Source organism: Varroa destructor, unplaced genomic scaffold (genome assembly GCF_002443255.2).
Source record: "Varroa destructor unplaced genomic scaffold, Vdes_3.0 BEIS01000001.1, whole genome shotgun sequence".
NCBI lineage: Eukaryota > Metazoa > Arthropoda > Arachnida > Mesostigmata > Varroidae > Varroa > Varroa destructor.
In genome coordinates, this window is record NW_019211454.1 from 56,030,616 (window position 1) to 56,056,898 (window position 26,283).

At 42.0% G+C, this 26,283-nt stretch overlaps 1 protein-coding gene across 4 annotated transcripts in view; it reads left to right on the plus strand.

Annotated features, from left to right (window-relative positions):
* The window catches only part of LOC111243309 (fat-like cadherin-related tumor suppressor homolog), a 420,575-nt gene that overhangs the window by 205,582 nt on the left and 188,710 nt on the right, over positions 1-26,283 (plus strand). For 3 of the 4 annotated variants that reach the window (XM_086978170.1, XM_086978169.1, XM_022788654.2), the window contains exon 2: positions 7,604-7,717. The exons of the other annotated variant lie outside the window; for it this stretch is intronic. The gene's annotated coding sequence lies outside the window, so the exon portion shown is untranslated. The remainder of the gene's footprint in view (positions 1-7,603; positions 7,718-26,283) is intronic. 4 annotated transcript variants of the gene reach the window in all.

The following is a 26,283-nucleotide window of genomic DNA, read 5'->3' on the forward strand; positions in this document are numbered from 1 at the left end:
AGTGGGGAAATATTTGTTCACAATAAGGATAATAGTGGGTTCATTTGCCCAGTTTTTATATGCCCACCAATTTAGACGATTTCAACAATAACGCATTGGACAACCATCTCATGCTGAGAACCACAGGGAAAGCTTTTCATAGGTGACCCTAAGCAGTTATCTTTTGCGTTGCCGTCAGATCGTCTCCGATCATGCGTTTACGCATACAACTAACACACCATTAGGGTCGGTTATTCTATACGCAAATTCAGTTATTTGATAATACTTCGATAAGCCGGTCACAGCTCTGAGGAAAGACCCCTTGTAGCAGCTGTAGTAGTAAAAACAGCGAAAGAGAAAGAAAACATAATATGTTTGGTCGACTTTAAGTACAGGTAGACAAAAGTCGAGGTGGATAAGAGGGAAGTTGAGTTTGGTGCCTTAGTACGGCAGGTAGACTTCACAGCTAGCCAGGCGCCGTCATATCTGTAGGGATATTGGCGTACTGCTCGTAGCCATAGGACGTGTTTACGCCTATCTATAAATCTGAGTCAGAGGGCGGAAAAACGCCGTGAACAGAGAAGCTCATTTTTAAAAACTTGCGAATACGATATTGTTGTTTTGTCGTTTGCGTATTCTTCATTGAATTTTTACTCGTTGCAGTGTTTGGCGATCGAAAGTCGATTGAAAATGAATAAGCCAAGTTGCAAAGAGATATCTATCATACAACCTTGACTCAATATCGTTTTCTCGGTCCGGCAAGGAACATAAATACGCACGTGCCGAGCTGCGGGGCGTTTAGCTGATATTAAGGGTCCGAGTTGATTTAAAAAAATTAGTTGCATCCCGCCTAAAAATAGGTAATATTGAAATCCTAGCATCCAGCAGTAGCCAGCGCTTACCGACTCCGTATTCAAGCTTAAAATGGAAACAATTTATTATGACAAGAAGATCACGCGTATTGCCGCTATTCAGTGTATGTGTGTATAAAATATATAACATAGCGTCATAAGCTTTTATGCCATTTGTTTCGACGCAATACGGAAAAGCTAATACGGAGAATCGGAACGGCTGTATCAGTTATCTTGGAGCAAAACGCACACTGCTATGCTATACAAGTCCTAGGTTGTGGCGCGCCTAGCAGCATCTTTCAATTGTAACAAATCATACTAATGAACGAAGGAACGCACCGATCAATCGTCCTAGCATTTTAACGTTATTAGCAGCCACAGCAGTAGGGCCTATGAGTGTGGTATGAGCTACAGAAGGCAAGCGGCTAGCGATGCTGCGGTAAGGTGTTTGCCTTGTCTTTTTCTTCGTCGAATGGCAGTCTGTACGGTTGCAATGGCGGAGTGCGAAAATCGACAGCGAGTTCTTACCGTACTGGTAAGCAATGTAAATCGTGGAAAGGGAAGTTTTAAGATGCGGGCTTCTTTCCTTTACTAAGATGCCAACATGTCTGCACGCTATCGGGCTGAGTTGATGATAGTAGGGTCACCTGGAAGCAGTATCATAGTCAAGGTAACCAAACACGGGCCCGATACCCTTCTATGCCTTAACGCCTCTACTTCGATCTTTTCATCTCACAGTTAAGTATAAAAATGTCTCCGGCGAAAATGGTGGACATGATGCTAATCCTAACCGAAAAGTGGGGCCGACTACAATTCGACGGCTTTAACAGCTCAACAGTTGGTCAAAGAGACTGCACGCGAGGTCAATGGACAGACACATTCTACCGGCGTCAGCGATACCGCCTAAGAGAACGAACCTCATGCACCTCCTAACCCCACGTGTTCACTTTCTTTCCTTCTCTTTTGGCTATTTTGCCTGTTGTGCAGCCTGTTGTAGGATGCCTCCAGCTCCTTCTTCTCTTTCTTGGCCGAGTCATCTCTAAGTAGAACCTCGAGCGATATCACTTATAGGAACAGTAGAAGAAAAGACTGCTGATCGTGGGCCATGAACGTTAGATGGCTAACGTCCATGGTATGCTGTTATCTATACACACAGGGCAGCAGCTACCGACGAACAATGGCGGACAGCGACCTTCTTATAGGGTATATAAGGTATTATGATTAAGAGCTGCGATGCAATGCCAACGCGAGCAAATGGCGAGTGTAGGGGGATTGGGCTGAGCGTCAAGAGGCTCATACCGCGTCTTACGGCATCTGTGTGCGTTATATACTCAATTATTGAGTAATCATAAATAATGCTCGGGTGCTATCAAGGTGTGTATGTATCTATATATGTACATATATGTTTGCCTTCGACCTGGCACAAAGACAGTTCTATTGCTTGTAAACCTATCTACTTATACAGGTTAGCACATCTAAAATAGGAATTCTTCGTAAGCCCTGATTTTAAGACTGTATATAAACAAAAAAGTTATTTTGACGAGTTTTTTTTTTCGCATCTACTATATGTGTCATTCCTGGCAATCATGTTGATCTTAGATAACCACCATTCACCTTTCGGGACCTCAACCACTACTTCATGGTTTTCAAAATATTTCTTCTTCATCCTGTAAACAACATTTCAATATTATCTGCGCGGCAAGCGATAATGGTAGATGTAAACTCGTGAAGGTACGCCTCGCCGAGGTACCCTTATTACATAAAATTCCAACAAAATTAGATGTTGGATTAATAGCTTAAAACGGTTAAAGAATTCAGAAGGCGCAAACAACGCAGAAACTTTTTGTGTTATTTGTTTATTAACCGTTGGGGGCTATCCCAATTGGACGACTCAATTGGAAATTGATAGTCTCCAAAACGGCCGTTAGTTTCTGTATAAAAAATAAGCTCTATTGGGTGATCTTAATGAATTTTTAAGCCCTTTGAATTTAGATGCCTTTTGAGGATCCTCTAGTTTGCTCTAGCAAATTATCTACCCGGGTTTTCATAAACCGCGTGAAAACCTGCAATTATATAGACCCTTTATTTCAAGCAGAGAAAAGAAGGAAGTTTGCAATCTTGGTGGCGATTGACCCAATGTAAAATGACTAGATAATAGCTAATATTCGTTTAAATTTCAAAAATAACGCACTGTTCTTCGCCGTGAAGGGTCTATTATTTAGTTTTTGGAGAGCAAAAAAGTTTATTTTGGTACTAGGAATAGAGGATAAACAATATCTGCTACAGCGAACAGCCGATAAGGTCATTTCCCAATTTGAATGCGTCTCCCTATGTAGGTCACTATTAATTTTGCGCGAAAAGGCTAATTAGAGCGATTAGAGACATCACTGATATAATTCTAATGGAACATTTCTTAAGCATTTACTTTTTTAAAAATAAGTATAATTGGATTAGCTCTGTCGAATAGCTGAAACGAACGAGTCTATAATTGCAAGAATGGAGCTAGCAATGTTGTCTTGTGGGTGGGTATAAAGGATAGTTTGCTTTTCGCTCTTTCCAATAGGGCGGCAATCGACCTCATCGGTGCAGCCAACAGAAGCTTCATTCCTGAGTATAAACTACTATCCTGCTGAAGTGACACTCGATGGTAGTCTCATAGCTCCGGTTTATTATCAGCCTGTGCATTGAAGTAAGAACATCATCATCTTCTCTAAATATGTTTTCATTCAGCTGAAATGTACCAGTCTTCTGAACTCGTTTAACGATATATGCCATTGTAAATTATTTTTCATCCGACTTTTTACCAGTCCGGCTACGTCACATAGGCTGTGATCCTTCTACCGTAGCTAGTACTGACAAAGTTCTGTTGAGCTGTACGAAACGGAGCTTTGAATAGCGGAAAAAACTATCACGGCTGGACGTTGTAACTTGTTCATGTAAAGGCGATGAGGACGCCGTTCTCCAAAGCCAATTTGACTGCGCTTTGGTCTGCGTAAGCCTCGTACTGATCTATTAGCAGGTACGATTCCTCTAGGGTAGCAAATGGTCGCGATGAAATGCTTAAGACAATTTTCGAACACCTCCTTTATGATCTATCCGGTTAGATTCGCCAAACCTTGGCGTCTCACGAGCGCGTCCATTACTATATGTTTCCTCAAACGCACTTCCGAAACCACGAAACACGGCGGACTTGTATTTTCACTTGTGAACAATAAGGGAAGCATTGTAACAAGGATTCTTTGCGTCTGCGATGCCATTTGAGCAATTACCTTAATTTCTTTTAAAGGATTCATTGCCATTGATAAGAAGAAGCTCTTTGTTTAAACTGAAGATATTTGAAGGAGGAAAATTGTACGACTATACTAAACCTTTGAGATTTTCGAGGAAAGGAGCTCATTGCGTTTATAAAGGATATCTTCTCGAGCTGCAGTAAGAAAACCTGATCGGGCTGTACTAAGGAAGTCGTCATCCGATTTTCCCCTGCGCGCTGACGCCGACTGTTCGGTACGTTTATGTTCTGTTTCGTAGAAAACTCGACCGCATCTTACCATGGTACAGCATTAGACGATCCCTGCGCGTTCGATAACGTATGCCGCCAGTGTAGCGTCGGGAAGCACCAAACACGCGACGCTAGTGCTGATCAACAAACTATAGTTTTTAAGTCATTTAGAAACATCAGACATCTAGGAATCTGATACACTTGTTGGCAACATTGTCCGGCCTCGACAGTGAGCCGGAATATAGAGAAGCGTCGGAGAACAGAGACGTCACAATTCCTTCAAAAACAACATTAGAACTATAGCATATGGTTTCGAAAGTACGATGCCTTAGCATAATACGATATACATATCGTGCTACCTGAAGCCAACTTAATTCTTTGAATCACTGTGTGTAATCAACAGTCACCGGTATGTTATTTCACAAAACCCCAATGTAGTTAAACTCAATGTAATGACTTCTATGAGTGCCGGCTTAAAGCTATGTTATGCTTCTGTATTATTTGTTAAAAATTCGATAAAATGTGAAAAATACTTAGCTATTCTGTATATAGAATTATCTACTTCTATATATGTACAAAAAAAATCTGCTAACAACGTTGCTCGATTGATTCTTAGTCATCTGGTCGTTTCATAATATTTAGCCTGTACGCTAACACTTTTGAAAATACTTTTAGATATCTACACATCGAAGCTATAAGAATTGCTTATAGCGGGGAATGGCTATCATTCAGGTTTCAACAATGGTTCTAAAACGTTTTATCATACTAAACCGCCATTGTTACAAATCAAATAGGTCAGTTGTTAGCCTTTACATTGGACAGCTGGCCTAACCCTGCACCCTTTTATTACGTCTATCAGGTACGAAGAAGTTCTAATACATCAATCAAATCATGAGTCGATTTGGCTCAATGAGAAAGCTTGCAAAAGATTGTGGTACAATAACTGAGATTGGTCGATATATTAGCCAATACCAAGCGTTCAACGAAGTAGAGCTCAGGGTAAAGGGGCACATAATCGCCGTCAATATCTTGTTATTATTATATTGAATGCGTCTGTGCTTCAAGCCCCCCGCAATATTACTGTAAATTCAGTTAAATCGTCAAGTAACACACAAAGCCGTGCCTCGTATATGAATGGTCTATCTGTTGATGACCGTTGAGGTAAATCGGACAGTTGAGCGATGAAAGCGGATGTATGAGGCTGATCGTTTACTTAAGACATCTGAATAGAGTTTGTTCGTTAATAAGGGAATCGATCACGCTACCTTCGCATCAGTTATAAAGATTAACTGCTAAAATATTATCTAATTAATATTAAAGTAAAAGAGAATATTCAAAGTATTCTACCTAAACAACACAATACAACCTTCCGTTTATGGATGGAACTATAAACTTCAAGGTCTCGTAAAAACAATATATATATATATATATATATATATATATATATAAGAAATTTATATCCAAAAAATAATACAAAAACATTATTTATTCACTTTACATATACAGGCACTTTACATTTAGATTCTAACTTCTTGTCATTGCGAGCGATTGAAGTGTGCCATGATGTCGAGAGACACGCTAAGACCGATTTGCTCGTTGTCTATCGCACCACTGACCTCTTCAAAAAAGGACTCGTGCGGCTTACAAAGATTGAAGCAACTGAAGCTTCAAGACGGTTTTCAAGTTCGTTGCAGAAATGGCTGTGTACATCGTCAGAAAAATGTTTAACTCGCGGTGCGAAGTAGTATTTATTGGGATAAATTAACACTTTTGGGCTGCTTCTCAGGCAAGAAGTTGTTCGACATTATTTTTCTCTATCGCAGAGCTACCGTGGTCGTTATACATTACGCAGCCACAATCCCCAAACAATTTTGTACTCTCGTATAATCGCTGGTCAAATGGCAACTGAAAAGGGATGCAGATGCACAGTGCGTTTCCGTTCTTAGTCATCACAAACAAAAGCGAATATTTCAAAGAACCTGCTGATGCGGAAGAGGAGAGTTACAGCCCGTGCTCCGCGTTTCGGTCTGGGTGTTTGGCGTCCAAGGTCATTTGTCCCTTTCCTGAATCGCCGAAGGATATCGATAACGTAGTGTTCATAGTCCGAAGGTGACTAAATGAACTTCTCCGTTAGCCTCACCCTTCCCCCCACCCTTGTATCCATCCGACGGCTGCTACAATAAGTTGATCGGCATCACGTCGGTATATGTTTTCAATACTGTTGTAGAATCGAAGCTGGTAGCGTTAAACGAAGCGGGTGAATGAATGCGGAGAAAGGGAGGGCCTGAGCCTAAAGAGTGGAAGAGTCAAATAACGGATGGGGGTATAGCAAGCTGCGGCTTCGATTCCCTCAACCGGCACACGGCCACGGACGATTGTGATGAGCTCCTGCCACTGACTGCTCCCCTTTCCTGCCGAATCTGTCTACAGTAATAACAGTAGCGGCGGAGGCGGTAACTGCGAAAGCCGTCTACTCAAATAGGGTCTGCAGACAAAACATAACGTAAACAGGGGGTGATAAGGGGTGATCACCGAACTGTAGAAGTTAATTTGTCTTGCTACGGCTTCGCGAATGCTGCGTTCCGCTGTAACTTCCCCTGTAATGGTAGCAAGCGCCCTTCAGAGCAGTGGGGGCGAGACTTCTGCTTTCGCGACTGCTACCGCTACGTAGACTGTTTCGGTTTCCGTATACGTCGAGTAATGCTAGTACAGCTGTCTCCAGTAATGCGACTCTCCCCCTCGTTTACTCCGTATGTTGTTTTCCATACATGTTTACACATACAGACACACAATATATATATATATATATATATATATATTCGGTAAGCCGGTTATATATATGTATGGTAAGCCTGTCATATATATTCATATATGCAGGGTTTACCAATTTAGCGACATACACTGGGAACGCATTCACGTATATAGATACTCGACTAGGCCACCAACACGATATGTACGCTTGAAGGCTTTGTCCTTTAAAAATATTAGCTGCGCTTTCTCGCTCCGAATGATGTTAGAGGGGTTAGCAGAGGTCGAAAGGCCACTGACATTGATTTATTGCTTCATCATATCAAAACTGTGTAAGACAATGTATATGTGTTGTAAACTTACAAACACGTTTGATATGCTCCACACAACTTGGTTTCGATTGCATAGTAGAAAAAGCAAGAAGCTATTCGTTCCTTGAACAAATGGGCGTATGCACACCGAGCCATTAAATAAATATTGCCATAAAAGAATCGGTCAAATCTAACTGTCATGAACATTATTCCAGGTGAGATTCTGAATCCATTCTGAATTCTGAATCAGAGTGATACCATCAAATTTCGCAAATCTGATGGTAATGCCTTCTTCACATGAACGTAAAACTGTGACACGCTTCGTAAAGGTATTTTGTTGCATTCGTTATTCAACCATTTGTATACTGGGCATTTAAGACAATCATTTACTAGATTTTTATTTGTGGTACACTAGATACTTGTTTAGAAGTTTTGATGGTGCTACAATTCGGTGTTGAGCTTCTCTCAGACTCTTCATTGGTGCAGTAATATGTTGGCATTGTCTGCGCAAGCTTAAACGCCCTTGCGCCTTGTTGATCCTTGATAAATAAAAGTGTACGTTTGAAAAATATCTGAAAATGGACAGCTGCTTTTAGGTTTTAAAAAAATATCCCGATTACAAAGATAACTGTGCAGGTTTTTAACTTGCAACTTTATGATATCTATATGGAGAAGTCGTGAAACGGAAGACTTGATATAGCTCGTACCGAAACTGCGTTCTATATGCTGTAGCATCTCAGTCTATGTGGTCTTTTAGAACTGAATATGTTTGCATCGAAAAGTCAGTCCGGGTCGTAGAATACGGTTATGGAGATCACTTTGCACTGAAAAACATGTTATCTGTTGTTTTTGAGATGATCTCGTCAAACCCAGATGAAGCTTCAATTGAAGCAGTAGCAGCATTCGCGATGGATATGATCTCGCATAAGTTTAGTTTTACTTGGACGAATTGGGATCACGAGGCTTTTCTATACGGGTATCATATGCCTACTATCATAGCTGCTATTATTAGTCAAGCAGAGACATGAGAAAATCGAAAGCTGGCCACCCAAATTGACTTGGAGGAAATGAAAGCGTCTATTACCTAAGGAACTGACCACGGATGGCATTCGCTATGCCAATCACAGAGTCTAATAGAATTTGCCAACATGCAGAGATACCGCACATACACGTACAGGTCAAGCTAGAGTTACATTAAGAACTAGCCATGTTCTCCTTGCTCGTTCGGAAGGCAGGGTTCTTTTTCGGTAAACGTAGACGACAGACGGCAGCTACCCCTGCACAGCTGGTAGAAAGATTATCAGAGATGACTGTAAGGATGACAGCGTCACGAAATTGCTCTAAGTGTATCTGATGGCTTTTTTTTTGGAAGCTAGTTTTATCCATAACCACTGTGTGTGTGTGCGTGTGTGTGTGTGTGTTTAACAAGGCCATCGCCATGACGAATATGTTCCTTTGAGTAGGCAAAGGAAGAGACAGGCTGACGAAGCACAACCGATGCTATCTTGCTATTTTCTTTGCCGTCAAGTCTAGCTAAATCCAGGAAACTCTAGACGGGAGACAGATAGCAAGTAAAGCCATCGATCCTTGTCTTGTCTCTTGGCTAAGCTATGCGTTCTCTAAGGTCGACCGGGATGGTCAGGGCTACGGATTTAGGCTATAGGAAGGAGTCGTCCACAGGACAGGTGTAGGAGACCCGCTCGCTCCTACCATCAGTCTATTTTGGTATGAACAACGTAGACAGGGCAGGCGCAGGGATTTACGCTAGAGTACAACTGGAAGACCTCAACGACAGGCCTTAACATACATTGATACGCTCGCAGATCAGAAGCACAAAGGTAGCTGTCTTTTTAATTACATCATTGCGTGCCTTCCTTGCGGCTGAATGTGGTAGCAGGCGTCTTTTTCATTGATCTTAATAAATATATTTTTGTTCTGTGTTAAATAAGATCAGACCGATAGATCAGACCTCGACATTATAATATTGTGAACACAATTCTTATCATAGCTTGCGCAGCTCGTGAACGTACTTGCGATATATGAGCCTTAGTAATTGTGCCTTATAAATAGTATGCCCAGCGCCGATCCATTAAGTGATGATTAAATAAAATAATATGTCAATGTATTTCATTCTATATCTGGCGGGCCCGTTCTCAGCCTTCTATAAGTACTGCCTAGTTCGCTCCTAGAGCCTGTCGCTGCGTGTACTATTAGAGCAAATGCAATTTGTGAAGAAAATAATCATGGAAACCTGCTGTGATCGTGATCTACAATATCAGGCAAATAAAAATCCTATAGAAATCATCATACGTATAGGGCGTAATAACTCGAAGTGCTGCACGTGTATCTAGATACTCGTTTGTTGTTCGTGGCTGTCGGCGACTTAGCTAGTTAACCCGTCCGCTGCTTAACAAACCACAACTTCATGAAGGCATTCACATGTCTGTTACCATAATTTATTGGATGTGATCGATCACATTGATAGGCCCTGTCAGGATTTTGTAGCTTGGAACCATCACTTTCGAGAGACTCATATAGGTTCAGCAGTCCGACGAGCGTTGTCAGTCATTTGGCTTAATAGACGAATGTCACTTTACACAAGGAATTCTCTATTCGTTAGCTTTAGAATAATGCGTAACAAATAGAACACAGCTCTCTCCCCCGTCGCCAATATTTACAAGGCCCCTTTAGTGCACATCTATAGCGCTATAAGGTGTCGGCCTTGCTAAGTCTAACGGTTAGAATTGATACTGGTGATAATTTAGTGACGCGCTCTATAAATATGAAAAGTTCCGACACCGATAAACACACAGTTTATCTAGTGGAGCTTGGTTGCTACTTCGAAAAAAAGGTTTGTGATTGCTGGGCCAGCAAAGGGCGGAGCTCTCCGTGCGGTAGTTGCCGCTCTCTAACAAGTTGTCATTATATTACTTCAAATTAAACTTTTCATGTAGACCAAGTGGACTAACAGAGCCTATCTCTGTTTTGAAAGCTGCTCTTGACCCTGGGGGTCGAGTCCATCTGAATACAAATTTCACTTCTATTTACCTGACGTTAATTGCTACCAGAAAAGACCACCAGCTCGAAGTAGAACAATTATGGCCGTTAACCCAATTACCTTTATCCGATGCGTTCATAAAGAACATATAAATTTCGACGAGATAACTTGCAATCAAATTCGCAGGGTGCGTCGATTCTCCCATTGATATATCTATTTTTTGCTAGTTATGGCAGTAAGTGGGGTGTGCGCGACAAGCGGTCATTGAATTATCAACTAATCAATCTGAGCCTATCGTGTTTAAAGGTCGGTTATTGAACTTGATTGACCCACGGGTGGCGTTCGAGCAACGACAGGCATTGACACCGTTTCAAGCTAACTATCTGTCGAAATTAAAATATGGGCTTAATTGAGTTTTTTTCATAACTAAAGTTCAGTGTCTACGCTTTTCCAATGCTCGTGGGTGGAGCTTTATCATATACAATCGTAAACACACCTAGATATTCGGTACGGATTCAGAAATATTTAACATTTTAGCATTGATGTAAAAAGAATTATTTGAATCACTGTTTTATTGGCAAAGTTGACAAGGAATATCTTATGAAGCTATATCCGCTTTTAAAACTAATATTGCTAACCGAGCACGTACACCGTCACACTGTTGACCCTCCGACCAGCCATTTCAGCCGACCAGTCTATTAAAGCGCCATCAGGCACAATTTGCTCGTCAGTGAATGCTTGCGAAAAATTAATATAAACTTTTGATGTACATAGCATCGGTGATGACCAATCTTCGCTTATACTGTGTTTTGGTCTTCGCGTTTTTCCTCTACTAGCTTTGTTTGTGCTTTTTTTTTTCTCAAATTCTCTTTCCTGAATAAGTTGGCGAACATGTTCTAAGTAGTAACCGTAGATAAAGTGACATTAATGTCTTCAGACTTGCTAAGGTTTAAAGGATCTTCTATAGCCAGACAACTTAAAGGCGACAAAAAGTCTAAAAAAAAATGGTTTTTGACTGATAGATGTACCTTTTTTTTGAAGATAACAGTTAATTTTTTCATTTGAATTTCGGAGTCACGTTGCTTAATTCCCAATAGCTTTCAATTTAATAATGGTGAATATCCCGCTCGCTTTCCTTATCGATATCCTCGTCCTATTTTTCAAGAGCCTAACGACAATGTAAACCGGCTGTAACGGTGAGGATTTTTCTTGCTCCGAGACATTAGACAATAGTTCCTGTTCCGAAAACGAGCATTGAGATTCTTCCATTTTGTTTTTTAATTTTCATGTTGAATTTGAATAAACTTTCTTCAGAATGTTTCAGCAGTACAGCTATCAAATAACTAGTATTTTTGAGAAGGGTTGACGGCCCGCCAAAATTTAAATAGGCCACGCGTAAAGAGAATGAACGTCAAAAGGCTGATGAAATAACCATTGATGTCCAGCACAAAGATCGATTGAACAGCTCGTTATATAGGAAACGAACAAAATCGTATATCGTTGGCTGTAATAAGAAGTCAATTAGAACAGGCAGAACTACCCAGTCGGACCTGCCTGCTTGGCCTCTGCTCTCTTCTTTACTTACATTAGACAAACGTGCTGCCCGTACGTTAGGTCACGAAGTCGAGAAACTATTGAGTCTTTTTTCATTTGCTCTGGGTGGCAAGCGACGTCGAGCAAGGACAAACCAGACAAGCTTGGTTTGACCTAGCTTGGCTTGTTCGACGGAGACCACATACTAGCTGAGGATTACTCCCGGCTATCTAAGCTCTTCACAGAACCCAATATATTTCTTCTAAGCCTGCGGTAGCCAACCGTTCTAGCGTTCCCTCCTACTGTGCTAGTCCTCAAAAGTAACGCTAAATGTTACCGTCGCGAAGTTGGAGCAATCGGCATTAGCAGTTGGTTACCAGAATCCATGCATAGAAAAGCTAAGATTGAGCCAACTACGAGGTCGTATTTATTCTATAGTAACATGTAGATTGGTGCTTTTTATCTGGCGTTGTTTGTTTTTAGCTTTAGGCTTACATTTTTAAATTTAATATTTGTAACAAATAATTATTCGACAATAGTAGATATTAAATTAACTCGCATAATAGTACATCTTTATGAAACAACGTAATACTTCTCTGCAACCTTCGCTACTCCAACATAGAGGAAGCTCAACAAAATCAACAGGACTTGATCCATCTTTGTACATACATTTAATCGATTGTTGGATGGATTGCTAAACGCGATTTGGCTTTTATTATGAAAGGCCGCATTTGGGTGGCGTCTGGCTTGTTTGGTCAATTTAGCGACTGTTTATTATTGCCCTTCGTGAAAGTTCGAGTCTTTCGCCAAACTTCCGCCTTTACCCCATGATTCCTGATAACTACAATAATTTGCTTTCTCCGCGTTCAATGGTGGAGACCGAACGGTTCACTGCTAGATGATAATAACAATACCATAGCGTATAATAGCGTTTCAACATCATCACATGATACAGATTACTTTCTGTTCTGCATTGCGTAACTTTCATGGTCAATGCTTCATCCGAGCAGAATACATTTCAGTGATATCGTACTAATCTAGCCATACGTATCCTATACTTTCTACATATAATACAGCAACGTGTATCAATATCTCTAAAGTAACTGACAACGCTATCGCTTTCTGAATAGCCATAATCTCTACAGAACAGAAACCCTATCAGCCCAATCCAAGCGTACAGATGCATAAATATTCTCTTGTTTATCGGGTTATGTAATGCTTTGCATTTGGGACATATATTATTGTATAGCTAATGTCGCATAGATCGACCTTGTTCTTTCCTTCCCACACGCCTTTTCACCTCCTGAGGTGAACGAAACACGTTCGTCTGAAATACCAATGGCTGCCAGTAGTAACAATGACTTTAATGCTGACCCATCTCTCCCGTAGCATAAAAAATATTGTTTAGGACCAAATGATGCACAAGTCATAGGATCAGTGCCAGTAACATTAACACAGGTGGCTAGACTCTACCATCTATTCCTGTTTGCTGGAGTCACTGATTGACCTCGCAAGTAACCCAGTTATTCTACCTTCGTTCATGAAAGTCCGTCTTGGCCTATACGGCGAAATAAATGAACTGAGGAACCCGCTACGGGATGACCTCTGCTGAGGACACATGAGGTTAGAGGTGACAGATCCAGTAAGGAGGTGCGCAAGTCACTTCACGCCAAAATATGACTAAACATTTAATACCATCGAACTAATAATTTAACACCTGGTTCAAAGCCACCATTGCCATTCTGACTAACACAGTAGCTATTATGGTGGTAGTTTACCAGCCTGTCATGTGACAAGAACTGTGCCATCGATATATTATGCTTCACGAATTTTTACTGATGGACGGTCCTGCTAAACTGCTGGCTCTACGTAGCTGGTGGAACGCGATAGAAGCATAAGAAGTACTAAATGGTGCAGTTTGGACGCTTGTGTATCTGACAAAAAAAATTCATCTATCAATATCAGTGAATATTTCTGAGCCGCTAAAACCCAAAGCTTTAATTTGATTCTACATTCAATTTACCGTTGATGATACAAACAGCTGATGACTAAGAAGAACGAACGAAGATCCATGTTATGACAAACATATCGATTTCTCTTCTAGAAAGAAAAGATCTCAAAGACGATATATATTTGGCACCTATAGTGATTTTCATTTATGCTAGCTCCCCCAAAAACGACCGCGCAAATCGATCACCATATATATATATCCTTTTAGCCGAAAAGAATGCCAAAAAACGTGATGCAGCATATCTGTTGAATGGGAGATAAATATGACTTTTTCTTGCAAAATTATGCTGTTCTACAATGTAGATATATTTTATTGGCTGATACAGATGGACGCAGAAAGGAACGATTGCGGATTTAAGAAATACCCATTGATAAGTATCACTAAACCAACCAAAAAGCGATCATTTTATTCTACGATGCTTCGCCAGCGTACGTTGCTTCATAAGCATTCATGGTCGGTATATTTTTTTTTTCGCCTTATCGTCGGCGTCTTTCCTCAAAATCACGCCACACCCAATACTTACGTCTATCGCCTGCCGTCTGTCGTTTGCTGTGAACACAGAATACCATTTTTAGACACCGATCCACAACGGCAACGATAACGAAACGGCTTTTATTGGCGTGCTCTTGTTTTGGCGGTATATGCGAGGAAGGAAGGGAGGGAGGGAGGTAGGGAAAGATGATTTCATCGTTAACGAAAACCATCGCATAAAAATATAAGGAAACGGGCAACTTCAAGAGGAAAAATAAAGATAACAAGCAGAGCATCACCATCGTAGAAGCACATGCCTCGGTGACCCAAATTATTTATACACGTACACGCGTCTGTGTATTTGACAATTCTTGTCTTTGGAAGCATCTGTACGTATGGGTGTTTAACCCCTCTCATTGTTGTTTCGCTTGCATGTTCGGACATCTGTATAATTATTATTGAGAACGTATCGGCTAGGTGTACACGTACCGAAAGCATGCTACATACAACAAAACAACTACATACAATATTAGAATGTAACACTAGTCTAGGATATCGACGTACGTGTGCTACTTTTGTTAATGAACAGTGCTACGCGTTGTGCGCGTTGTATGCCAACAATTATAAGGTTACACATATCCACAGAATGTTTACGCAATAAGATTTCTGCTATATTTTCTAGTTAATTTCTTGTTTGAGGTAGAATGTTAATATCTGAATACGTATTGGGAGAACAAAACAGAAAATAGAACTATTCATATAGGAAGTTTCCTTTTAAAATTGCCAAACGTCAGTTTGCGCCAGACATTCTGTGGATATTTACATAGATGCCTAGGCTCAAGCAAGCTGGAAACAGTTTTCAACGCTACAGTATAGTATGTAGCAACTTTGGTCTTGTAACGTTCTTTTACTCGTCAGGTCACCACAGGTTGCATTAGAACAATGGTTATGTTATTGGGTCGAGTATTATCATGGGCCTCTATCAATACAGCCACAACTGCTGGAGTTCCTACTGTTGGCTTGTCCCAGTTTTTGCCACCTTCTTGCTCCATTTGTTATACCTTAACAAACATACAATTATGGTTTGCGTCAAGCTCACTTCCATCTATACTCTCTGAGCTACTGTCTTTTGTTCCCTTTGTCTTGTTCCTGTATGAGTTTTTGTAATGACTGCTGCGTTCATTGTCCCGGAGAGAGCGTCGCGAAGTGTCCTGTATATCTTGCCGAACAGCCGATGAATATCTTAATTCTCAAAGGGGTGTTTGATGAGCATCACTGATGAGCAAAGTAGCAGCAACGACAGCATCGAAACCTGGCAAAAGTAAAGGCATAACCGACCTATCTAAATCTATGCATGTGCCTTTCATACGTCCCGTTCGTCCCACAGAAATTATCGCTTAGGTTGAAACAAATCAGTGGACCGTTCTTAGGTTTTACTAGGTTTCTAAGCTGTTGGCATTGATTTAGCATGCATATAACTTTTTCTCGTTGACGTTATGCTCAACTCTGTCATCACTTTTATCCCTTTCTCTCTTTTCCTATTGATATCTCTCTGTTCTTATGATCGTCATTAAAGTGAGGTTAATTACAGTCTTAGCTCCATTTAGAGGAAATTCGTGGTCGTTGGATAGTAGCGCAGTCGTCATTCATCCCATGTAGTCTTTATAATAAGTATGGTGTTCAAACGTCGTTTGGCGGTCAACAAGGGCCACACGGTGGAAAATGGGCCTGTACCTGCAGCGTAAGCTCTTGTTAGTTGCCTGTTTGCATTCGACAGCAGCGACGATGAATGCGTGTGACGGTGATTGCAGCGTTAATGTTCATCCTTCTTCCTGTACTTGTTGCACTGTTATATGCGTATTACAGAATAGCGTAGAAACCTAGACAGCTAAGGAACCATGCTTAGCTTGATTATGGCGATGGTGTAGCGTAATCATTTTCTTGATGGAGCTACAACGCTTGCTAGATCGTTAGGTATTTGAGGAATGTATATTAGACTTACTGGTTGTGCGGAGGAAAACGGGCGACAGGCTCTAAGAACGGGGCGGCAATACCTGGCTGGAATTAGTAAAAGGAGCATGGCTCGTTCTGAGGACATATGTCGACATGCATATACTCTACACAGCATAGGGAAAGGCAGGAAGGCAGTACTACTGCCAACGTGTATCATTCCCACATGCTGCCAATCTTGCATCGTGGATTCGATATACCTCCTTCATGATATACCAACCAGTACATCATGATCTTAAAGAGCTTCAAACATGAGTTGAGGTATGGTGCGAAGAGCCACGGGCCTGCTCGAGTAACGACTACGGAAAGGTGCTCCTTTTTCACGCTGTTAGTAACTTCTCCCTTAAAAAGAAAGAAGAAATCCGCGTTAGCGAGCTAAAGATCAGTGCCCCACGAATAAGTTTTGCCACATACGCCGACCTACCAACACATTTCATTGTGGGATTTGACGCGGCAAGAGTGTTCTGCCACAACCGCAAGGTTTCTATTTCTGTTCTTGATTTTTGTAGCTGGATTGCTACCTAACGGGGAAGTCAGCCAGACGAACGAGAACGCCAACTTAATCTCAATTGTTAGCAATTGTGAATTTGGAAAATATTCTATAGTTTCAGTGCCTTTTTTTCTCAGAAGCTCTCAGTTGACTAGTAATGCTACTTGGAAATCAAAGCAATTTAAAAAAGCTCTCATTTTAGTATTATTGTAACTGGATATGAGTGCAATAATTCCGTTCCCTATGCATAATGGACTTGACCAGCTAGTTCCGTAATCCTTACTTTCCGTAAAGTCTTACACAAGAATTTAAAGAACGACAATTATGACCCAGCTGTTGATGTCCGAAAAGATATAATTGTGTAAAGAGCCCGCTCCTGTAGTATGTTGTACTACCCTGTAGATTTTCCATTTTCGATCGGATCAATATTTGATACTTTTCTTTTATAGAATTCTCTATCGATCGTTGTTTCGAGCATACGATGATATTCACGAATGCTACGCGAATACTTTGTTTGATCTAATGATCATTTCAGACTGGCATGGGGATAATCGTCACCAAGCTCAGCGAATTCAAAGGTTCCTATGCTCACCGGCATTCAGAAACCAAAAATAATCATTTACACGCAACCTTAAGATCACAATCGCACATCCCAATCGCCGCTAGTCGTCATCATCTGACATTTGCCCCCAAAAATGATCTTCTTTTGGACCTCAATGAGCTGTGCCTTGAAAGTTTTCAACATGCAACATATTTTTGATATTCAATGCAACAAAAATAACGAACTCACCTTGAATCATTGTACGGATGGCTTTTTGGCGCATACCTTTAATGGTTGACAAATTCCACCCCTGTTCTATCCGCAACCCCCCCATGATGGGCTTGTACCGGTATGAAGACGTCCGAATTCCTAAGCTTCTTTTTTTGCTCCACTTCGCGTCCCAATCTTTAATATACCTATGAAAGCTGAGCCCAAGGTTTCCGCTATCGTGACCCGTACACTCCTCGCCTATGAAATAATCGTCGTCGGTCGATTATAACTCTTCACTGTCGCAGCTGTTTTAGCATACAAATAGCCTGTCTTTTCCTCTATCTGACCACCATACGAGTATATTCGTATGTATATACAAATACAGCATGTCTCACTGCTTCTCGGTCTCGTCCCTGATTGAATATCACTTCCGTAATCATTGCAGTCATCGCACGACGTCAGAAGCAATGAGTGACCCTCTGCGACAGATAGGAAAAAAACGAATTATGAGGCAAGATAGAGATGAACAGTGTTCGAATAAACTACTATAGTGGCCAGCTCGGTTGATCGGTCCTAGCAGTACCTTGTTACAACCGATCTAGTTCGGAGCTCAAGGGATGCGCTGAAGGATTCTTCATATAAGCACGCAAACAGTAGCTACAAGGAAAGACTCAGAAGACAAGGGGATTAAACGGCGACAATAAGTGAGTCGATAAGCTGGAAAAAAGGGCCAAGAAATTGCTCATCGACACCGTTAATCATTGACGTCCTGAGCTGATGTCGGCGTGATGACCTGATCCTGTGGCGCGAGTCTGTCTCGATGATGATATTTGGGCACGGCTCCCTGTTCGTCTAACCAGCTATTCGGTATAGTTGGCAGCCAGACTGCCAAGGCCTTTTTGCGTTGAGTGGGAGATATTAATGGGGGTACAACACGCCTCCATATTCTACCTTGCCTTGCTCGCCCGCCTCGTTTTGTACTCCGTAGGTGCCGTCATGACAATGATTGCACCTTGCTGTTGTTATCCCGAAAATCCAAGTGGATGTTATTACTGCCATGACAGTGTATATTGCTACTTGTAGCAGCAACTATCACGTCATTACAGTCCCCGTTAGCGCTATGCCCCCTGGCCTCCTGGTAAAACTCCGATCTCGCACCATTTAGAGTCCAGCTAGCTGGCTGGCTGGCTGGCTGGCTCGATAGGGCTGCCGGGAGGTAAAGGACATTTCCATAAGAAGGATACGCGCATCATCTCATTGAAAATTCTTTATATCCAACAAGAAAATTTGCTTGTTCGTATCACTCAACCCCGTCGTACCAGCCTTCAGTGGCTTCGTCGTTCACCAACGTGAACCAGGTCGTAGCGCCGGAAATTTGAATTCTGAGGTCTACATTTAGACTCTGTATCCAAGCCAATGGCATCGATGCACACAGACGGTAACAGCTAGAAGCTCCTTTTATCTGGCTGCTGTGAGCTATATTCTTCGTCAGTTGTGCCCACACTGCAGCGAGTACAAAGAACAGGGAGTTCTTCGAAACCAGCCATACTGACAAGCTGGCTAGGGTCTGCAATGTCGTCGTTACGAAAGTGTGTGCTTGAGAGAGACAAGCACGATTACGTTCGGGCTGATCAAGACGGAACCCATCCTCACAAATATATGAAGATTGAATTATTAAAACTCTGGACTTAATTTGTTTTCGAAATAAATCAGATAGATATATGAAAAGCGAGATCGTTTATATTTCGTAGGACATTTCGAATTTATACGATCACTTTTACATAATTTCATTAGTTCTAATAACATATAGTATGCACGAATATATTTTACCTGTACATTTTACAATCACAAACATTATCTTTAGTTGAAGAGCTAGCAGCAGGAGTATACCCTTTTTTCTGAGAAATGCATATGAGTGGTAATCTATACATAAGTGAAATTTGCCGTTTCCCTCAAAATCTGATTTAGCTAATGCTGATTTAGCTGATTTAGCTCATTACTCGTTATATCCAATGCGGGGAATAAGATTGGTGCAAGTCCACTTTGGGTGCAAGTAACAAAAGTGCGCTACATGGATATTTTACATGAAATAAACTATACTTTTACCTTAAACTTTTAAATATTCGTGAAAACACAATAGATTTTTAAAAAACGTGGATGGTTTTTTATTGGGTGGTATGGGTCTTATCTTAAAATGATAGAACACCATTGTGCCGTTCCTTAATTAATTTGTTTTCATGGGTTTATAAGTAAATATTTCAGGATAGATCTGCTAGACCACTTTGATCGTCTGCAACTACATGGCAGTTGACGCGGGTATTGCTCAGCTTATGAGCTGTTTGTCCAGGTAAATATGACATACTTGCTCGAATATTGACGAGTCTGTGTGTCAGAATATCACGCCTAGTAGACACGTGACCCATCTATAATGAAGTTAGATTGAAAATAGGTATGGCCTACTTGTTGCTGATTTCAAGTCGTCACTATATCAGTATACTAAGGGAACATGTTTGGAATCATCCATCAAGCTGGCTGTCCTGGCTAGCCTAATGAATTTCAATAATAGTCGACTTTGAGTTCTACACACATAAAGGCGACTTGCGTTCGCATGGAAGGGAAGAACATTTCTTTCAAAACGCACGTGCTCTGGATTAGCTTGTAACTTTATTAGCTAGCAGGTAGTTAAAAGTGTTGGCCTGAGGCATGTTTTCCCTCGAGGGTTTTTTTGTTGTGTACTTGACGCGACAGACACAAGCCCAGTTACCAAGCTCTTGACTAGCCAATTGACGGGCAAATGTTGGCGGCCGCTATCTGAATCCCCACTCATCCACTTTATGTGCTCGAGTCTTTTCATCTGCCCTTCCCAGCCCCTCTTGCAGCACCTGAATCCTCCTTCTTCATGGACGTCTGCATGGACAGCTTCCGTACGACACCGTGATTCGTCGGCCTGCCTTCTACCACTGCCATTGACAGTATTACTGTGTGTAGATGCAAAGATAATGACATTGCGCATCACACTGGTGGTACTAGTATATCCGAATTAAGGCGAGTGAACGAAGCGGCGACATCTGGGACGAGGGGCAAACGTGCAGTTGCCCTCTTAGAGTGCTTTTCACCTTATTCCCTATCTCTATAACTGACAATCTCTGCGACAGCGGCAGTAAGATGTGCGTTTGCAACAAATGATGTTTACGCCCCACTTCTTCCCAGACCGACCATACGAACAACTTATTTGAGGACCTGAGGGGCTAGGAGTGGATAAAAAAAAAAGCAACGCGACGTGAGGAAAGCAGTTGTAGCCGAGCACTGGAGGTCGGTGCTGGGTAAACTGGCTAGCGTTACTTCAAGAGGTAGGCAGCGAAGAAACGGACGCTAGTACTAAGGATAATTTCAGTGAATCGACTGAGCGACCATGCCACGCTGTAGAGGGGAGGAGTCAGGGTCGACAGAAGCCGATGGAAGGAGACGGGCATAAGACAACATGAACCATGCACAGAAACGGAAGAAGCGCCCGATTGCGACGCGTCCGACCATCAAGTAGTAGCAACAACAGCAACAATGCAGTCGACGTTAAAAGACATGTAGAAAGGGACACACATGCACCAAAGAACAATCAATCCTAAAGTCACAAAGAACAGCCCAATCGTCTAACAGTGCCGCAGAACGCAATCACCAACGATGAACGAACTCCCGTGGAGCCTGCCAGAACTACCGCCCAAACTGATGTTTTTATGCCGCCCTTGTTTGTTGCACCCATCTGTTTAGGGCGCATGCGTATATATTCACTATTTGCTGTTCAATCGATCGACTGCCACTGCTGCTGCGTGTATTAATGTGTATGTGTTTTTGTGTGTATTTTAACGTGCACTTGAATCGTTGTTTGCTCAGTCGGCGAAGCCAGCGCACAAAGTCATTTCTGTCAATAATAACGACAGTGGTATTGCTAGCGCTAACAAGTACAAATATACAGAGACACTATTGAATTGTTCACGGTTCCTTACTTTAAAAATTGTTCGATTTGGTACCGGTTCACGCAGTATTTTTACATTTGTCTCTGTAACATGATTTAGGTGTATCAGTAAATGAAATATGGACAAAAAATTGGGCTTGGGTAATCGATTCGTCTTATGGATAGTTTAATTTAAGGGATAAAGAGTGTGATAATAATATGGAAATTCGTTGTATAGGTTAAGGATGTTAAGTGAGTGTATTCAGACGAGCGTATTCTCCGGTTTATCAACGTACTTGGTTACAATTATATCAGGCGCCTTTTTTGATATGGTTCCCTGGGCGCGATTGGCAATTTCACTGTTCATCTCAATGGAAACACTATCCGCGTGATGAGCATTGATACTTGTGCTCATCTCTATTTGATTTCGCTTTATTGCCCATCTCATGTTGGCTACGCGAGTTGCCATTCCCTCTCACATTTTTCAGGAAATAACCCTGTATAATGTAAGGTGCAGTAAAGTGTAGGATCTACCTCAAATTTTAGACGGACCTAAAACCTCAGGGCGAGTCTCCGCCATTTTTCTAAGTGTTGCAGGCCGCAAAAAGGAAAGAAAGAAGTTTGCGTAACTCGTAGTGATGTGCACCCAAGGGCTCGTAGCAAACCCGAAACTCGTCGCTCATTATATTCGTTGGCACCGCTACCGCTAGTACCCGTTATCATTTGGTGCTGACTCACAATGGTATGGATTGTTACAACGAGACGTTTTTGTCGTCGTGCTCATCGTTGCCGGCGTTCCGGCCATCCCCTCGCTCGTGTTTTCTCTCAATTTCTGTGTTCAAGTCCATGCATGTCTGACCGTATCCGGGCCCGTTCTTTCTGTCACTCCGCAGTACTACTGCTACTTCGTTGCTTAGCCGCCTCGGTGGACACCCGTTCGGACCTTCTGCCTACGCTAGCCTCCACCACTTCTTGGAACAAGCCTCACCGGGCTTATTTTGCCCCTGCCTTTGATGCTGGACGTTCGAGCGGCCGAGAGAGCAAGCTGCTGTTTGGTTTCTCGGTCGCTCGCCAGCGCAGTTTTTGAATTGACGCGCCCAACTCCAAATGAGAGCCATTCACCAAGCCGCTGGCCTTCTCTTACTTCCTTTTACTAAGCTTTGCCTGTCGCTTGCTGACTACGTGTCCATGGCAGCCATACCCGGAGGAACAAAGCATTGCTGGTGCGGCCACGATTTTTTTCCAATGAAAGCGCCTCTAAGCGTTGTTCAGAAACTGGGTTTACGGGACACGCGGAGTCGCCCATTTCAGACCGGTCAGTTTAGTAGGGGTAATGGCGGCATAATACTAAGCGGGTGCTGTGTTTAGTTATGAATTCAACCGTGACTGTGGATAAGTGCGTGGGCCGCTGAAAAGGGTGGAAGTTGTTAGGCATCAATGCTATAATAGCATAGTCTTGACTGTGTTATGGTAAAAGTGAGCAGGACTGAGTTTTTCTTTGAAGAAATGAATCAGCTCTTGACTAAAGGCTGTTTCTCTCACCGACTCGAGTCCCTAACTTGCTTCGAATGTGCTAAGGGTGGGCAAGGGTTATAATGATTCTACATCTTACTCAGTTACTATGGAGCTAGTATTCGAGCGGCACTAGTTGCAGTATTAAGCGCTAGGGCGACCGCCAAGCTGCCCAGAGCGACGAGCGGCAACACCCACTATTTGAACCCCGCGCCGGACGCAGGAACTACAAGTCAGTAGTGAATGAATTCAGTTGACTGGTCTTGCGTGATCGTATGAACGGGAAAAGTATAAGGGAGATTCCGACTGGTGGTGTAACTTAGAAGGCAATGGCGTCATAATATATAGTATACGCATAGGGGTGCCACAGAAACCGAGTTGCAATAGTAATCGATAGGGCCGAGAAGCAACTGGCGAAGTTAGACCACGAAGGAACTCTAAGGGCCTCCCAATCTTATGGGAAACGACCCATCTTATGTGAACTGACCGCCAGCTGATTCGTTGGTGGAGACCCGTTTCTCTGCCCTGATAGAGTGGCTGTTTTATTTCGCGATTCGATGCGAAGAATAGATTGCTGCAATTTAATGTTATGATTTCACATGAAATAAACCATAATTTTACCTTCAGCTTTTGAATATGACCTATGTTTTATGAAAACACAATAGGTTTTTAAAAAAATATCGATGGTTTTCTATTGGGTGATATAGATATTGACTTAAAATGATAGAACACCATTGTGCTGTTCCTTCATTAATTTGTTTTCATGGATTCATAAGTAAATATTTCAGGATAGATCTGCTATACCACTTTGACCGTCTACAGTTGACGCAGTTATTGCTCAGCTTGTGAGCTGTTTGTCCAAGTAAATATGACATCCTTGCTCGAATATCGACGAGTCTATGTGTCAGAGTATCATGCCTGGTAGACACGTGACTCATCTATTATGATTTTTCCTAAAAAGAGATCGAAAATAGGTATGGCCTACTTGTTGCTGATTTCAAGTCGTTACTGTATCAGTATACTAGGGGAATATGTTTGGAATCATCCATCAAGCTGGCTGTCCTGGCTAGCCTAATGAATTTCAATAATAGTCGACTTTGAGTTCTACATACATAAAGGCGACTTGCATTCGCATGGAAGGAAAGAACTTTTCTTTCAAAACGCACGTGCTCTGGATTAGCTTGTAACTTTATTAGCCAGCAAATAGCTAAATGTGTTAGCCTGCGGCATGTTTTCTCTTGAGGATGTTTTGTCGTGTACTTGACGTGACGGACAGAAGCCCAGTTACCAACCTCTTGACTAGTTAAGTGACGGGTAAACGTTGATGGCCGCCATCTGAATGCCCACTCGCCCACTTTATGTCCTCGAGTCTTTTCGTCTACCCTTCCCGATCCCTCTTGCAGCACCTGAGTCCTCCTTCTTCACGGGCATCTGCATGGACAGCCTTCACGCGACGTCGTGTGGTGCTAGTCTCCTTGGTTCGTCGACCTGCCTTCTATTACTACGGTTGTTACTGAAAATTTTATTGTGTCTAAACGCAAACACACTGACATTGCACATCATAGTAGTGGTACTAGTATACCCGAATTAAGGCGGGCGAACGAACGAACGAACGAGAGGCAAATGTGTAGTTGCCCTCTTAGAGTGCTTTTCACCTTATTCCCGATCTATATAACTGACAATCTCTACTACAGCGGCACTCAGATGTGCGTTTGCAACAAGTCAGTTAGGGTAATGGTGGCGTAATAGTAAGCGGGCGCTGTGTTTAGTTATGAATTCAACCGTGACTGCTAGATAAGTGCGTGGGTTGTTGAAAACAGTGGAAGTTGTTAGGCACCAATGCTATAATATAATAGTCTTGTGTGAGTTTTTCTTTGAAGAAATGAATCAGCTTTTGACTAAAGGCTGTTTCCCTCACCAACGCTAGTCCCTAACTCGCTTCGAATGTGCTAAGAGTGGGTAAGAGTCCTAATGATTCTACAACTCACTCAGTTACTATGGAGCTAGTATTCGGGCAGTACTAGTTGTAGTATTAAGCGTTGGGGCTAACGCCAGGCCACTTAGAGCGACGAGTGGCAACACCAACTGCTTAAGGCCTGCGCCAGGCGCAGAAACTACAAGTCACTGGAGAATGAATTCAGTTAGCCAGTCCAGCATAATCGTACGAACGGGAAAAGTATAAGGGTGATTCTGACGGGTGCGGTGCAACTTAGAAGGCAATGGCGTCATGATATATAGTATCCGTATAGGGATGCCACAGAGACCGAGTTGCAGTAGAAGTCAGTAGCGGCTCAGAACCAACCGGCGAAGTTAGACCACTAAGGGCACCCCGGTTTTACGGGAAACAACTCCTCTTATGTGAACTGCCTTCTAGTCGATCCGTTGGTGAAGACCCTCTTCTCTGCCCTGATAGAGTGGCTGCTTTATTCCCCCCACAACTTTAACCTCTCGAACTCGCGGAACTGCTTCATGCAAAGTGAACCTTTTCTGTCGGGATTCCGACATCCGAAGGGTTATGTCGTCGACACCGCATGCCATACTAATATATTGACGACAACCAAACCCTACTGAGTTACCTTTCAATGTAATATTATCCACCATTTTAGCGTCAAATTAACGTCTAATAATATTCGATTTAGTTATAATTATTTCGACAACTGTTTGGAGGTTTCGGAGGACAAAAATGGTCAGTATATCTTAAGGACCTATTGTATGAGCAAGCAGTAAGTTGAAGATAATTATCAATATGTTCAAGTTGCAACTCAGGAATGCATCGGAATTATCTTCCGCCAAAGCAAGTTTATTAATAGTCAGATAATGTAAGGTCACTTTTGGCAAATTCATAAAAGCAGTTTTCGTTATTAACTCTGTATATATTTCTGAGTGGCCAGGCCAAAACGAAGGAGGACTGATCTTATTAGACGTATTCTGAGCTACTGCTATGTTGTAAATACGTAATGTAATTGTATTTTTTTTTTATTTGGAATTATACGTCGTAGCCTCTTTTTCCAGCTTTAACGACCACAGAATTTCGTTCTGTTTGCATTAACAGCTGTTGCGTAATATACGGTTTCAATCTGGATTCGCTTGCCTTATTGTGAGTTCACCTCGAAATTGTTGTACTTCTTAAATCTGATAAATCGGCTAAAAAATTAAAGAAAAACTGACTG